Source organism: Suricata suricatta, chromosome 15, assembly GCF_006229205.1.
Source record: "Suricata suricatta isolate VVHF042 chromosome 15, meerkat_22Aug2017_6uvM2_HiC, whole genome shotgun sequence".
NCBI classification, from domain to species: Eukaryota; Metazoa; Chordata; class Mammalia; order Carnivora; family Herpestidae; genus Suricata; species Suricata suricatta.
Window position 1 is genome coordinate 33,307,775 of NC_043714.1, and position 14,755 is coordinate 33,322,529.

Sequence of the window (14,755 nt, forward strand, 5' to 3'; positions counted from 1 at the left end):
TAGAAGGCTTCTGGTGGAGTCTGCCGGGTTTTCCATGTAGAGTATCATGTCATCTGTGAAAAGTGAAGGTTTGACCTCTCCTTTGCCAATTCTGATGCCTCTTATTTCCTTTTGTTGTCTGATTGCTGATGCTAGGACTTCCAGCACTATGTTAAATAGCAGTGGTAAGAGTGGACACCCCTGTCATGTTCCTGATCTCAGGGGGAAGGCTCTCAGTTTTTCCCCATTGAGGATGATATTAGCTGTGGGATTTTCATAAATTGATTTTATACTGTTTAGGTAAGTTCCTTCTATTCCAACTTTCTCAAGAGTTTTTATTAAGAAAGGGTGCTGTATTTTGTCAAATGCCTTTTCTGCACCTATCAACAGGAACATATGGTTTTTATTCTTTCTTTTGTTAATATGATGGATCACATTGATGGATTTGCAAATAATGAACCAGCCCTGTAACCCAGGAATGAATCCCACTTGATCATGATGGATAATTCTTTTTATATGCTGTTGAATTTGATTTGCTAGTTAATTTTTTGTCATTGTCACTATAACTTTCATATCAACTTTTCACAAAAAAAATTTTTTTTGAAAGAAAAAGAGAGATTGTGCACAGGGGAGGGTGGAGGGAGAGAGGAAGAGAGAGAATCTTAAGCAGACTCCATGCCCAGCACTGAGCCTTATGAAGGGCTCAATCTCAGAACCACGAGATAATGACCTGAGCCAAAACCAAGAGTCAGATGTTTAACTAACTGAATCACCCAGGCACCCTCATACTTCTCTTTAATACATGCTTTTGTACATATATTTTGAATTAGGCTCTCAACAAATGGTCTTTTCGTTAAGAAGGAGGAAACTCAAGTAAAGAGGAAAAAGGGAAGAGATACTAAAAAAGAGAAGAGAATAAAAAAATGAGAAATTTTCCTTTTCATTTCTGGTAATAAGACCTGTTGAAGCCATTCTAAAACAATGTCCCTTTCTTAGATCCTTTCCTAACTTCCTCTATGCCCTGTTCTCTAATTCTCAAATATCCAGAGGCTTGGGGCTATATTAATCCTCCTGTGTACTGACTAAATCTTCCCAATGAGGTACCTCCCTAAAGTCTGATTTATCCCCCTATAGTTCAAAGTGATCTCACACTAATAAAATCCCTACTCTTTCAAAGAGTAGGTTGCAAATAGGAATTACAAAGGACTTCACTTACTAAACTGAATTATGTGACTATATGAACAGCCCTTAGCTCCTTCATCTTACTCGTGGCTACATGAAGAAGAGGACAAAGAGGTACACAAAAATGTTTTTAATTGACAGATTTTTAGAGAGTTATAGTACAATAAAGGGTGAAAACACATATAAGGACAGAGACAAATCTTGGATAAGATCACAAACTATCATCTTTAATCAAGCCAGGATATCTATCTTTCACCCCAGGATCAGAACCTTAAATACTTACTGTTTTTCAAATTAAATCATCATCATCACCATCTATTCTTAAACCTGCAGTCTTATTTATTTATTTATATAAATTATTTTTATCACCACAATTGGTTGTTTTATATATACTGACTCCCATTGAGCAGCTCTAGGAGGTTCCAGAGATAAAGGGAAAGATAAGCAAGGCCAGAGCCATCTGTGTGCCTAATCCTGTGTTGTTTAAAAAAGAGATGTTTATTTACCAAGTAACCTTTCTCTGTTCAAAAATTATGTTCAATAGCAGCATATTAAACTTGATAGGAACTGATAACACTGCACGAAGCAAAGTCATCACCTAATATCTCTGGGTCCCTAGACTGTATGTATGTAGCTTTTCTTTAAGGTGCTTATGTACACATTCTAATTTCTGGAAAACTTCATGATGCTTCCATCATTATTCCTAGGCCCATGTAAATTGTCCACCAGTGTTTTTGCTAGAAAAAAGAAACTAGGCATCATGGAGATGATGATTAGTAGAGATGATTCATGAATTTGGCAAATAGACAAAAAAGAATAATTAATGCTATAAAAATATGGTCAATGGATGTTTTAATAACCCATACTGAATTGGATTAGTAAATTTGCTTTTAATGGGGATATCAACTAAAAGAAAACTGCCATGATTAAGTATCAGCTTAGCCGTTACTTTCTTAATTTCTTTTCCCTAAAGAACAACTATGCCCAGTGAATTGGTGAAGCCCCATTAATTTGTCAAACTAAATGTGCATTCTGAACCTTCTACTGCATATATAGTCAACTGGAAAAAAAGAAATGACTTTAACAGACTGGCATTTTGAGCTGGTGTACAAAGGTACAAAGATTACAGCAATTCATTTAAATTTCCTGGTTCCGTGTGCATGCTAATCATGACTCAGAATCACCCACTGATACTCACAGTGTGTCAATCACATTGGGATTCATTCACTCAGTTCCGCCAGCAGGGCAGCTTTTCAAGGCTGGGCCACTGAACAGGGGCAGCTTTGTGAGTGCCTGGACTCCTCTGCCGGCCACCTGCTCTTCCTCTCCTTGGCTTCCACATAAATGGCTTTGTTCCAGAGATACTGGCACATGCTCAATGCCATTTAGGACAAGATTAATACTGCAAACTGACATGGCTTTCCTGGCAGTCTTTGTCTTGTCTTTACTAACACACTCTGCTCATTTCCAATAACGTCTAATATTGCCACTCACTCAACCAGGGGGGAAAGTCTCATTTTCCATCTTTATGCAACACTTCAGCTGAAACTCACACAATTACAGAAAGTTTCATCACTCTGGGGATGCATACTATAATAAATAAATTATGACAAGGTAGACCTGAGAGGGAATTTAACAACAAGATGGAAAAGAAAATATCCCAAAGATCCTAAGTCTATTTTTCCTGGCCACGAATACTCACTCAACTTTCTCATTCTAAAAATGCTAGATTCTTAATTTGACAAACTAGTTTTTTAATAAAAGAAATATTTCATTCATTAGACTATTTCCATCTGTGGAACTTCAAGGTGATATTTTATTTATAATCTAAGTGATTTGTGGAGTTTGACTAGATTCTTAGTTATGTGTAGAAGGAACCAGTATTGACTGTGTCTAGTTCTACCATAAGTTTTCACTATCAGACAATACAGCTGGATATAGAGATTTGAAAAACATCTTGTTATCTATTCTCTACTTAAAACGATATTTACAAATCAAACAAGGCTGATACAAAGCTGATTGAAAAGAAGTGAAAAAGGCGAAAGCTCCTAGTAGTCATGGCCTCAAATGGAGAAAATGGCAGACATTCATGCTGGCCTGTTTTGTGCTCAGACATTACTTCAGCTCAGAAGACATGAAGAAAGAAGAGCTGCTTCATTAACAAGTAATAGTAATTCATCCCGCAACCCCAGATATTCTTGGGAGCTTAAAAAAATCCATATCTGACCCTTTGGCCAAAAATTTAAATTTAATTGGAATGAGCTCTTCTTTGGTGGAATCCAGAGATAGATCATTTTTAAACATCCCCAGACAATGCTAATTTGAACTTAAGACTGAGAAGGCAAGATCTAGTCCATTCATTAACCTCTACAGAAACGATAAATAATTGTTTCAAGCAGTGGATACTCATTTGTGTAAAATTTCCCAAACACTGGTGATAGATAAGTGTTAAGTGAATTAACAAGTATGTGGAGGCAGTATTCAAGAAACGATATGTTAAGAAACACTTAACCACGTGTGGCATCCTTTTAAATCTGCTGCATAGATATGATGGTATCCTTAGTATACATTTAAGGTAGCCAAACATTTAGTTCATTTGAATTAGAGAACTAATATTCTCAGACTTCTAGAAATATTCCTTTTGATGGATAAGTCAAAACCAAGAATGAATGTAAGCTGTATTGCCCAGGAAATTGCCTTTGAATCCTGTAATCTTTTTGGTAAAAAGCCTTGATTACATTATCCTTCCCCAAATACAAGGTTTATATTGCGATATTTCTAGTAGGATTGCTATTTAGGACAATAGATGTCAGTTCTTTCGCTTATCAATGGTTGAAATCCACAAGTCTCACTTATAATACAAGTTTCGACACATCATTTTAAAAAATTTGTCCCTGGACAAAAGTTTATCCAAGAGCCAAAAACTAACCCCAAGAGAAATATGTTCTAATTTATATGGCAAGTTCCTAAATGTTATTTGTATTTCTCTACACATGCAACATCCTCTGCTACGGTTCAACAGTAATTTTTAAATTCATACATTTTTCATATATTAAAATCATTATAATTTAGAGGTGCTGGAGATATAACAATGAACAACAAAGGCAAAGACCTCACCATCAGGAAGCTGACATTAAACAGGGAGGGATAGATAATCAACAACCTAGCCAGCAACAAATGGATAAAAATAATAGAAAAAAATCTAAGATAGTGGTATCCCATTCTCCTTTGGAATGCCTAATTATGTTTTTAGCATATACATTCTCTCCTTTCTTCAGTACTGTTAAAGAGATTCACTTTAGCATGATAATATACTATTTTAGTTTTTTTAATTCTAAAGAACAAAGGAACAATACCATATATATATCACTCATTACTCAAAGAGATTTTTGTTGTTTTTTAAATTTTCTTCCATTTGAAAGTATACAAGTTGAATAAAACTGGGACTTTTGCAAATCACTGCATATCTGAGAACTGATGTGGAGAACAAAGGCAAAAGAAAAAACAATAAACTTCCTTATAACTTACAGCTCATTGAAGAGTTTCTGAGACAGGCAGAGAGACCTTCCTCAAGGAGTTTAGCGGCCTCAATGTTAATACTTTGTTAGAGGCAAAGGCAACCTCAGCTTGACAATAGCCTGACCTCTAGGATCCTGTAAAAATCCTTTTGGGAACTTCTTTTATCTCTACCATCCAAGATATAGCAACCATCCTCCAAGCATATGACCCACCAATAATACATCTGAGGGTCTCATGACTAAGGTTTTACTAAGACAATGGTAAATGATCTTTTCCTAATGATTTCTAGACCCTCAAGGCCCTGGAAACCTTGCTTCCAAATTCGTTAGAGAATTACCCTATCCCCTACCCCCCTCCCAACTTGAAAGTGTATAATCAGTCACTCCTCACAACTCCAGTGCAGCTCTTCTACCCACAAGTCTTGTCCCCATGCTTTAATTAAACCACCTTCCTGCAATGAAGACACCTCAAGAACTCTTTCTCGACCCTTTGTGCCTGAGCTCCACCATTTCATATCAAGAATCAATTGTCTTATCCCTCTCAAGATAACTATCTGCCTATCTTTCTATTTTTTTTCTATCTGCCCTTGTTCAGCAAACCAATTTTCTTTGCTTACACTCCAACTAATCCAACACAGATGCACTGGAACCTATTACAGTGAAGCACTACCCTATGGGCTAAACCAAGCAGATAGGGCCTCTGTCCACATTGATCTGGCAGTTCACAGGGAGAGAAAAGTAATTAGAAAAATAATACATGCTATCAAAATGTGAAAAGTACTTTAAAAGTTGTTGTAAGAGAGAACAACAAGAAAAGGGTTTTTTTTAGAACAGGAAGTAAGGAAGACCCTTTGAGGACATATCTTCTGAAAACTGAGGAGAGCCAAGAAGGATGCTCTGATAATGGCTTTGAAGTGGAACAGAGCTTAGTACATTTGAAGAACTGAAAAGTAGGGGGTGAAAGGGAAGCCAAGTGGGTAAGAGGGTAGGGCAAGAGAGGAGGTTTCAGATTATTAAACAAGAGAAAATGGAACCAAAATGGAGTCACTTGCCCACAGAACAGCAAACCAAGACCTAACTGAAGTTCCCACCTTTCCCAGGAACGTGACCTTTAACCAGTCAACCTGAAGCATCTTGGTCAACCCTAGTGAGATAATCTGCATGACAGACCCGGAACTTCTTCCAAAGCTAGGTGACATAGTCTGAAACAGTCCACTCTTTCTTAGAAAGCTTCCTTTTTCACCCCTTGCTGCCTATAAAAAACCTTTCATTTTGTACAGCTCCTTGTAGCTCCTCTCTACTTGGTAGATGGGATGCTGCCCAATTCATGAAACACTAAAAAAAGCCAATTAGATCTTCAAATTTACTCAGTTGAATTTTGCTTTTGAACAAGAACTAGGCAGGCAAAAGATCATGAATGCTTCAGAGTCTCTGTCAAAGAGTTTGGGGTTTTTTTTTTTTTTTTTCAAAGCACAACAGAAAGCTTCTGAATCATTTTAGGTAAGTAGATAATTTGGAACAATTCACAAAGATCATCCAGTTAGCTTTGTAAAAAATGGATACAAAGGAGGTGAAAGTCGAAACTGGAAACCACTTAAACTGTTGGAGGCTTTTGTTGTTTTAGTGGATAGAATTTGTTAAATTGGGTAAGATGCTGGCAATTGATATGGGAAAAAAAGTAGTCGGATTTGAAATATATTTTGGAAGTAGGAATTACAGGGCTTTACTGATAGTTTGGATTTGAGGAATAAAGAAGAGGGAGGACTCAGGAATGACCAGGTTTCTCCTTTGAGCAATCACATGTATTACAGTATGAGAAAGAAAAGACCTTAAACATGTCATTATGATGAGTATAAGCAGGACAAGTCCATTATGCTGCAGGCAAGGAGGTTTAATCCAGTCTAAAGGTAAAGGAATGCCTCCTCATAAAGTCAAATTTATGCTGAAATTTGTATGACAAGAGTTTGTTAGGCAAATAAATGGTCTCTATTTATACTATGGCTTTACTTCTTCAGTTCCTATTGTTAAGTAGTTCATTTGCTTCATATTTCTTTCTTCAGATTCTTTTTTTTTAAAGTTTTTTTTAAACGTTTATTCATTTTTGAGAGACAGAGCATGAGCATGAGCAGGGGAGGGGCAGAGAGAGAGGGAAACAGAATCCAAAGTAAGCTCCAGACTCTGAGCTGTCAGCACAGAGCCCAATGCGGGGCTCAAACTCATGAACCATGAGATCATGACCTGAGCTGAAGTCGGACGCTTAACTGACTGAGCCACCCAGGTGCTCAGATTCTTAAAAGAGATCTATTGACCCATCTTATCCTTCCCAGTCTGGGCCACAGATCTTAGGTCAATGGTCAGCCTCTTTGGTTTCTCTTACATTACATGTCATATGCCATACATTTGGCCATATGGCAAAATCCAGAGTCAAGATTTCATTTAGAAGAGAAGATAAATATTAGTTAGAGTAAGATGGACAGCTCCAGAAAAGGAACATTCTTGACTCCCTGTCTTATAACATTACTTAATGTGTCACTAGATAATTTACTTCTACAGTCTACTTCCCACTTGCCCAGCTGGAAGAAAACTGACTTTTTCCTCCTCCCTCCTATTAATAAAGGCCTATGCGGAAGGTGTGGTCTTCTTCAAATTGTTTCACATTTAGACGCCAGACAGAAAAACCATTAGTCGTAGATGCATGGAGACTCTGAGACTTAGCAAGCCCAGGGTGGTCAAAAGTAACACTTTGAGTTATCATTCCCTTGAGGAGGTGACTAGGTGGGTGGAGGCTCTAGGGCCTCATCATATTAGTTGCCAACCCATTTTTACTTTATTTCTTAACATCTGTGAATAGTTTAGTGTTCCAAACAAGGAGTCATTAAATAAGTTTTGTTTATGACTGACTCCAAGAATCTCTGATCCTGTATAAATTCAAAAGGCAACTGGAAATTTTCTCATGCTTGTGGCCCAAAGAGTTATATTAAATATTTTTGCAATGAATTGCTTATCTACAACTCTTGTTAATGTTAATGGCATGATCTACTTTACCCTCTGGGCTTATTTTTTTACATTAAACCTCTCTGAAATTATTCTAAAGAATAATAAGGATTTTAGGCCAGACCACCGAGGCTGAGGTCTGTTGAGGATAGGCAAAAATGACAACTTTGGAATTTGCTGGGATTACTTTCACATGGGGGATTTATTGCTTTGGCTAGGAAGTCAGGCTAAGAACACAGACAATGAAGCAGATGTAGTGGAGTCAGTGCATGCAGATCCCTGATGCCTTCCTGTTTTCTACTTAGGCACACCCATGCCGGATCCTTTTGATAATCCAGAGGAATTGAGGAGGACACCAGGTGAAGGTAGGCTGGAGCTGCAAACTGATTTTACATTTTCTCAGGCTGAGGGCTTACAGATGAGAGCCGTATCAGATTAGCGTAAAAGGAAATTCTGCTTGCCACCAGTTACAAAGATTAGCTTTTCTTTCTCTTTCTTTCTTTCTTTCTTTCTTTCTTTCTTTCTTTCTTTCTTTCTTTCTTTCTTCTTTCTTAAGTTCTTAACTGCATTGTTCTTTTATTGTTGAGTTACAGAGATTCCTTATATAATCCTGGATATAAGACTTTTCTCAAATAGATTTGCAAGTGTTTTCTCCCTGTCTGTCCTTTCATTTTTTTAAAAGATATTAAGTAATCTCGACCCCCAATGTGGGGCTCAAACTTAAAATTCCAAGATCAAGAGTCCCATTCTCCCACTGAGCCAACTAAGCATCCCTAAACTAGTCACTCCTGTATTGTATTTCTTGTTGTTACATTGGACATTCTCAAGGTTTCATGCAGCAGGCTTCCCATGACCTAGAATAACAGGACTCTGTATTGATTAGGGCAGCACTTCCCAATGTTTCTAATGTAATGACATATATAGAAAAGCATTAAACCAGAAAGTACAGCATAGGGAATAGAGCCAATAATATTGTAATAATGTTATATGGTGACAGATGGTGACTACACTTACCTTGCTGAGAGCTGAGTAATGTATGAAATTATTGAATCAGTATGTTGTACACCTGAAACTAACATAACATTGTAGGTTAATTATACTTTGGTATTGTTTTTAGAGATCTTTTGAGAAGATGTAACTAGCCTAATGGTTCTAGCAGCTTCAGGCTCTGCCTGGCGACTCTAAGGGCTGAGAAGAAGATTTTCTTGGCACACTTGAAACTGTTTTGTGGTAAGTCAGTATTTCGTGGCTCACCATCAAATTACAATGAATTAAACAAGACAGTAGTTTTTACTCTTAGGAGACAATATGGTGGTCTAGGGCTTATATGGCAGCCAGCAACTCAGACCAGTGGTACTATCAGTACCTCAGGGTAGTCTCCTTGTCCACATGACCCGAGGTAACCGACCACCAGCTTCATGTTTCAGGAAGCTGGATGAAAGAACGGGGTAAGGAGGGCATGTCCTTTTCCTTTAAGGATATAACCTAAAAGTGGAACTCACAACATCTTTACACACCACTGCTAAACTTGGTAAAATTGGGAGCCTGAGGAATATAATCTATGACTGAAGAAATGGTTTGATTTTTATAACAAATGATATTATGGAAGAGTAACCTAAGACTGGGCAACTAGTAGTCTTTCTACTGTCTGCCCTTTTTATCACCTAAATCTCTGTGTGCATTTCTTTATACACAAAGACCAAATCTATCTGTTTTCCAAATGATGCAATTCTACATGTCCAGTGAGTTAATGAACTTAGCTAAAACTATAGAATCTTGATGACATACATCCACCTTTACCAGGTCCAGATAGCCTTGTGGGGGGAGGGGGACTGATGATCTCTAAATCAAAAATCAAGTTATTCAAATCTCCCCCCTGCAACACAACACAACACACACACACACACACACACACACACACACACACACAACTTATTACTTATATACAACTGTGGCATCAAAATAAGATAATGTCACTAAAAATCGTATTCAGGAAAAGGAGGAATGGAAAATGCACAGCAGACTCATGTCCATTTACAACTATCAAGTCGCACAGATAGAAGTTACAAATATGTCTCTACCTTGGCAGCGAAGTAAGTTTCTGTTTGTTCCATCTCAAAAGTCCTGATTCTTTTCTCGTGGAGGATCATCCTTACACATGGCCCTCCATTTGTCTCTGAATTTTCCTCTGGAAGGTTCTTCCTGTCCATTATCTCTAATGACTGCATCTAAAATGACCAATGGACAGCTGGCCCTTCTTGGTGGCTGAACAAGCTTTCCCAGCTCAGTTCTTGCTGCTGCTCTTCTGAGGGCCTGGGCATTATTACCTAGGTCACATGCTCTGACTTGGATGCTTGAAGTTTCTTTGTCAATACAGCCCCTTAGAAACATAACAGATTTCTAGAATATTTGCTTCCAACAAATTCCACAGTCATGTAACCAACACCAAAATTCTCATTTATTTATATTTTTTAAACGTAAAGACTATCTTTTTTATCCACTAGTCTCTCCGCTCATCCCTCTTCTTTAATGTAATAGAGGCCATCTTAAAGCAATCTAGAAAATAGGTAGAGGTGAGAGAGATTAATCCGATTAATAACATTTCTACCACTATGACAGCTTCCTTTCTCTGGCCTAAAAATCTTAAATTGGAAGTGTTTGAGAAGTATGTGGGGCCATATCTCTTGCCAGCTTCAGAGACACATCATATAAACATTTTAGTTTAAGTGGAAAAGCCGCTTTTCTTTTTTTTTGTTTTATTTTCAAGGCTCCTAGTTACTAGTCACTCTGCCAACTTTGATTGCTGGGTGTAGGTAGAGAATGACCCTCATCCTTGCTGTATATGTTTAAATTTCTCCTTGTAAGCTGATTAACAATAGCCTGAGTTCATTTCTTCCTTTACAGAATTTGTTAAAAGCATCACTACACACCAGTTTATATTGGCATTATATTGGCATTCAGAACTTTTCTTTTTTAACTATTTCCCTAGAGTTGTAGTACCAGTCAGCTTTTGGTCTAGTTTCCAAGATATTAGAAACAAAATTCTACCAAATAGTTTTTAACAACATTCCAACTTTTCAGCCAGCAATAAATATCTGTGTCTTCCCTGCTCACCTCCTGACAATTTAGTTAATAAATATTACACATTTCAAGATATGTTATGTCATGACATCACTTTCAGGTGCCAAATTTTGTGGTTGTTAAGATACACTTTAGCTGTTTATAACAGAGACTCAAAAATGCTTAAATAAGACAAAATGTTCTTTCTTTCTTAATAACAATCCAGATATAGGCTGTCCAGGGCTACTACAGCAGATCTACATTACCAGTGCACCCAGAGACCCAGGATCTTTCTAGATTGTTGTTTCACCTTTCCTTGTGGGTTGTCCTTTTCCCATCATATAAGCTGGCTCAATATTGTATCCACATTTCAGAAAAGAGCATGCATAAAGAAGAAAAAAGGAGAAATACCTTCCTTTAACATAACTGAAAAGTGGCTTATACTATTTCCTCTCAGACATCATTGGTCCAAATTTAGTAACAAAGCCAAAATTACATACAAAGGATGTCGAGGAATACAGTGTTTGGCTAGGAAGTCATCGGTTCACCTTGGAATCCTATTAGTATGAATGAAGAAGAGCATCTACTTTGGATGGAAAATGTCAGTGTTTTTCACAAGTTCCCTTTTTTAAACCCTTAAAACAGAACACTTAGTTTTGTTTCCTCTAGTCAAAAAGCATATATACTTAGAGAATCTATGACCTTTAGAAATGGAATTTCTAAACGTAGAAAAATAAAAGTTAAAAAAGTTTCAGATTATAGTCTTCTTTGGTTTGCCAATGATTTGTTAGTAGGTACTTGTTAAGAGCTTGTTATATGAACCATTCTTTGAAAATGGATCCTCCTTTTTATTACTTTAAAATATTGATTTATTTTTAATTCTTGCTACCAAATATTTGATCTTTTAGCTTAAGGGAAGTTGAATGTTTGTTAATGTATTTAAGACACACACACGCACACACACACACACATACACACACAAACCCAACCATTATATGCTGAATTTTACCTAGAATTTACTCAGAATATGAATTACAGCAACTATTTGCAAAGCCAAGGAAAGAGCTGCAATGAATGAGTTTTTTCTGAATATCTGACATATTTTTGTATAACTTCTGAATTTAAAATTGAAAAATTCTGTGAAGGGCCCCTGAGTGGTTCAGTTGGGTAATTGTCTGACTTCAGCTTAGGTCACGATCTCATGGTTCTGTTCCTGAGTTTGAGCCCCATATTGGGCTCTGTGCTGTGAGCACCAAGCCTGCTTTGGGTCCTCTGCCCTCCTCTCTCTGCCCCTCCCTTGCTCACTCTCTCTTTCTTAAAAATAAAATTTTAAAAATTTAAGAAAAAAGAAAAGAAAAATTCTCATCACTCATATTGATGTTATTACTCATCACATTGTAAGTAAAAGCTAGGTTATTTAACTGAAGGAGGAAAAAGTAGCTCCTTTTACAGATTTATAAAATCCATGCCATACCATCAATAGTTCCAGTTAATACCATTTCATACATTGCCAACATGTTATCAGCAACCTAAGATTATAAAATTGGCTCTTCCCCCAAATCAAGTATCTCATATACGAACCAAGGTCTCTGTGAAATAACATTTCTAACATGAGAGCTATAATGATGTTTGAGGCTTCTTTGGGTTTTGAATTTAGACAGATTTGAATTTAGACTCTCAGTTTTATTACTCACAATTGCACATCCTGGGAAAATAATGTGCGTACTACTCTAAGGCTTAGAGTTCACATCAATAAAGTTCAAGTAACAGACCACCCATTTTTCAGATTAACATAATTAAATGAGATTAGGCATTAAATGTAGTTATATAGCCTCTAGCATATGAAAAACATATAATATTTATTTGTAATCCCAATTGGAAGTCCTACATACATTTGTGTGAAGGAAAAAATCAAACATAATCATGCATGAAATAGGCTAGACACAAAAGAATATTCTGAATGGTTCTTTTATACACAGTACAAAAACAAGCAAAACTAACAATAAATAGTGTTTGAAGTAAGAACAGAGGTTACCCTTGTAGTGGGTAGTCACTGGCAGAGAGCATAAGAAAGGTTTTCTCAATTTTCTGGTAATATATTGATTCTGTCATATATGTTGACTAAAGTAGTGTGATGAATTTGTAAAAATTTATGATTTTTTTCCTAAATTATAATTTTTTCTAATTGTTTACAAATTCATTAACTACATGTAGACTTATTATTTGTGTCCTTTTGTATTATATGTTATGTTTTAGTCAATGCTTTTCTTTAAAGTCTTTTAACAAAAGAGGGTAACCACTGACTAGAAATCCTTTCAGTCTGCTATTAAGAGAAGTAACTGGACTTCCTAGCCAAAAAAAAAAATAGTAAGTCAATAAAAATTTTATGTGAAGCATGTATTCTTGAAGACACTGTGTTATTCAAAACTCACCTAATCCAAGACTAAGTATCTCATGTAAATAAATGCAAATAAGCATTTGCATTATTTTCTTTGAAAATAATACAAGATTTCATTAATATTTTATACTATTTTAAACTAGCAAAATCTGAACTAACATAAAATGCATAGCATTTGTAATTATCAAAATGTCAGTAATAGCTACAAAAGATTACATCCTACCCTCTCTTTAGCATTCCAAGTATTCCTGGTGTCTAATAGAATATTTGATAAATGCTCAGTAAATATGTCCTGAAGGGCTGATTTTTGAAAGGTGGTTTCATTTTTATATTTATGAGGGTGGTTTTCCTCAAAGTATTGTAACATGAAAACAGAAAAGGGAGTATGTGAGGAAGCTGTAGCCAATAATAGGCAGTCAGCTCTTTATAGTTTAAGTTTTCTTATATGTAAGGGCCAATACAAATAATAGCTAAGTTTTCCCAAGTATTTATCATGTGTTCAGTCACTGGTGTAAGAAGTCTACAAATGTTTTTGCTTTTAGTTCTCACACTGAATCTGTAAGAGGTATTGATCTTCCCATTTCTGAGATGATGAAACTAAGGCATAGATAGAAAGGCTAAGGAACTTGGTCAAGAGTGCCAGAAGCAAGAAGAATGAGATTTGGATCTAGGCAACCTACATCCATAGAAAGTGGGCATAATTAACACTACCTCTGGGTAGGAATTTCTTCTGGATTCTTATCCCTAGTTTCCCAGTAAATCATTAAATTTTTTGAACAAATATGAATTTCTGTGATGCAGAATGCAAAATGTGCAGAAGTATAAAATAAAACAGTTTTCCATTCAAAATTTTTAACCCTTATAAGTGCCTCCTTTTTGGTGTCTAGATTTGTAGTGCTGATATTTTCTAGAAAATTTTGAGTTCTACAAAGGAAGTATTTTTCTTTTCTTTTTTTTTAACATTCATTTTTAACAGAATGTGAGTGGGGGAGGGGCAGAGAGAGAGGAAGAGACAGAATCTGAAGCAGGTTCCAGGCTCTGAGCTGTCAGCACAGAGCCTGATGCTGGGCTCAAACTCTCAAACCCTGAGATCATGACCTGAGCTGCGTCGAATGCTTAACCAACTGAGACACCCAGGTGCCCCAGAAGTATTTTTCTTAATGAAGTAGTTAAGTGAAGGCAGCAATAAATGAAAAGTCACTGAGTTGAATGAGATAGTAAATAACTAAAGAGGTTATATATCAAGTTTAGAATTTTCCCTTTGCCTTTTATGCATTCAGTTGAAAAGAAATTGTATTTTACCTACAAATTTGGTTTATATCTTCTAATTTGCCTTCAGTACTTAAAATTCGATGCCACATAGAAAGAAAAAAGAAGTGCTTGCTTTTAAAATTGATTAACTAGTAAGAATATACCTTCCTAAGGAAGACTTTCTTGTTCAGTTGTAAAAATATTCCTCCTGAGACTTAAGATAACCTGCCTGATGTTAAATCAATTAGCCAACCAACAACAATCACAGTTAGCGAACTTTAATGTGGTTGCATCTCTGCAATTACTATACAGGTTTTCTAATCTCGTGCCCCACAGAGCAAAATATCTCATTAATATAATGTTTAAAATATGA

At 36.3% G+C, this 14,755-nt stretch overlaps 1 long non-coding RNA gene across 2 annotated transcripts in view; it reads left to right on the plus strand.

Moving 5' to 3' along the window:
* The window catches only part of LOC115279279, a 48,528-nt gene that overhangs the window by 22,070 nt on the left and 11,703 nt on the right, over positions 1 to 14,755 (plus strand). For both annotated transcript variants that reach the window (XR_003903329.1, XR_003903328.1), the window contains exons 2-3: positions 7,979 to 8,038; positions 8,791 to 8,903. This is a non-coding gene — a long non-coding RNA (uncharacterized LOC115279279). The remainder of the gene's footprint in view (positions 1 to 7,978; positions 8,039 to 8,790; positions 8,904 to 14,755) is intronic.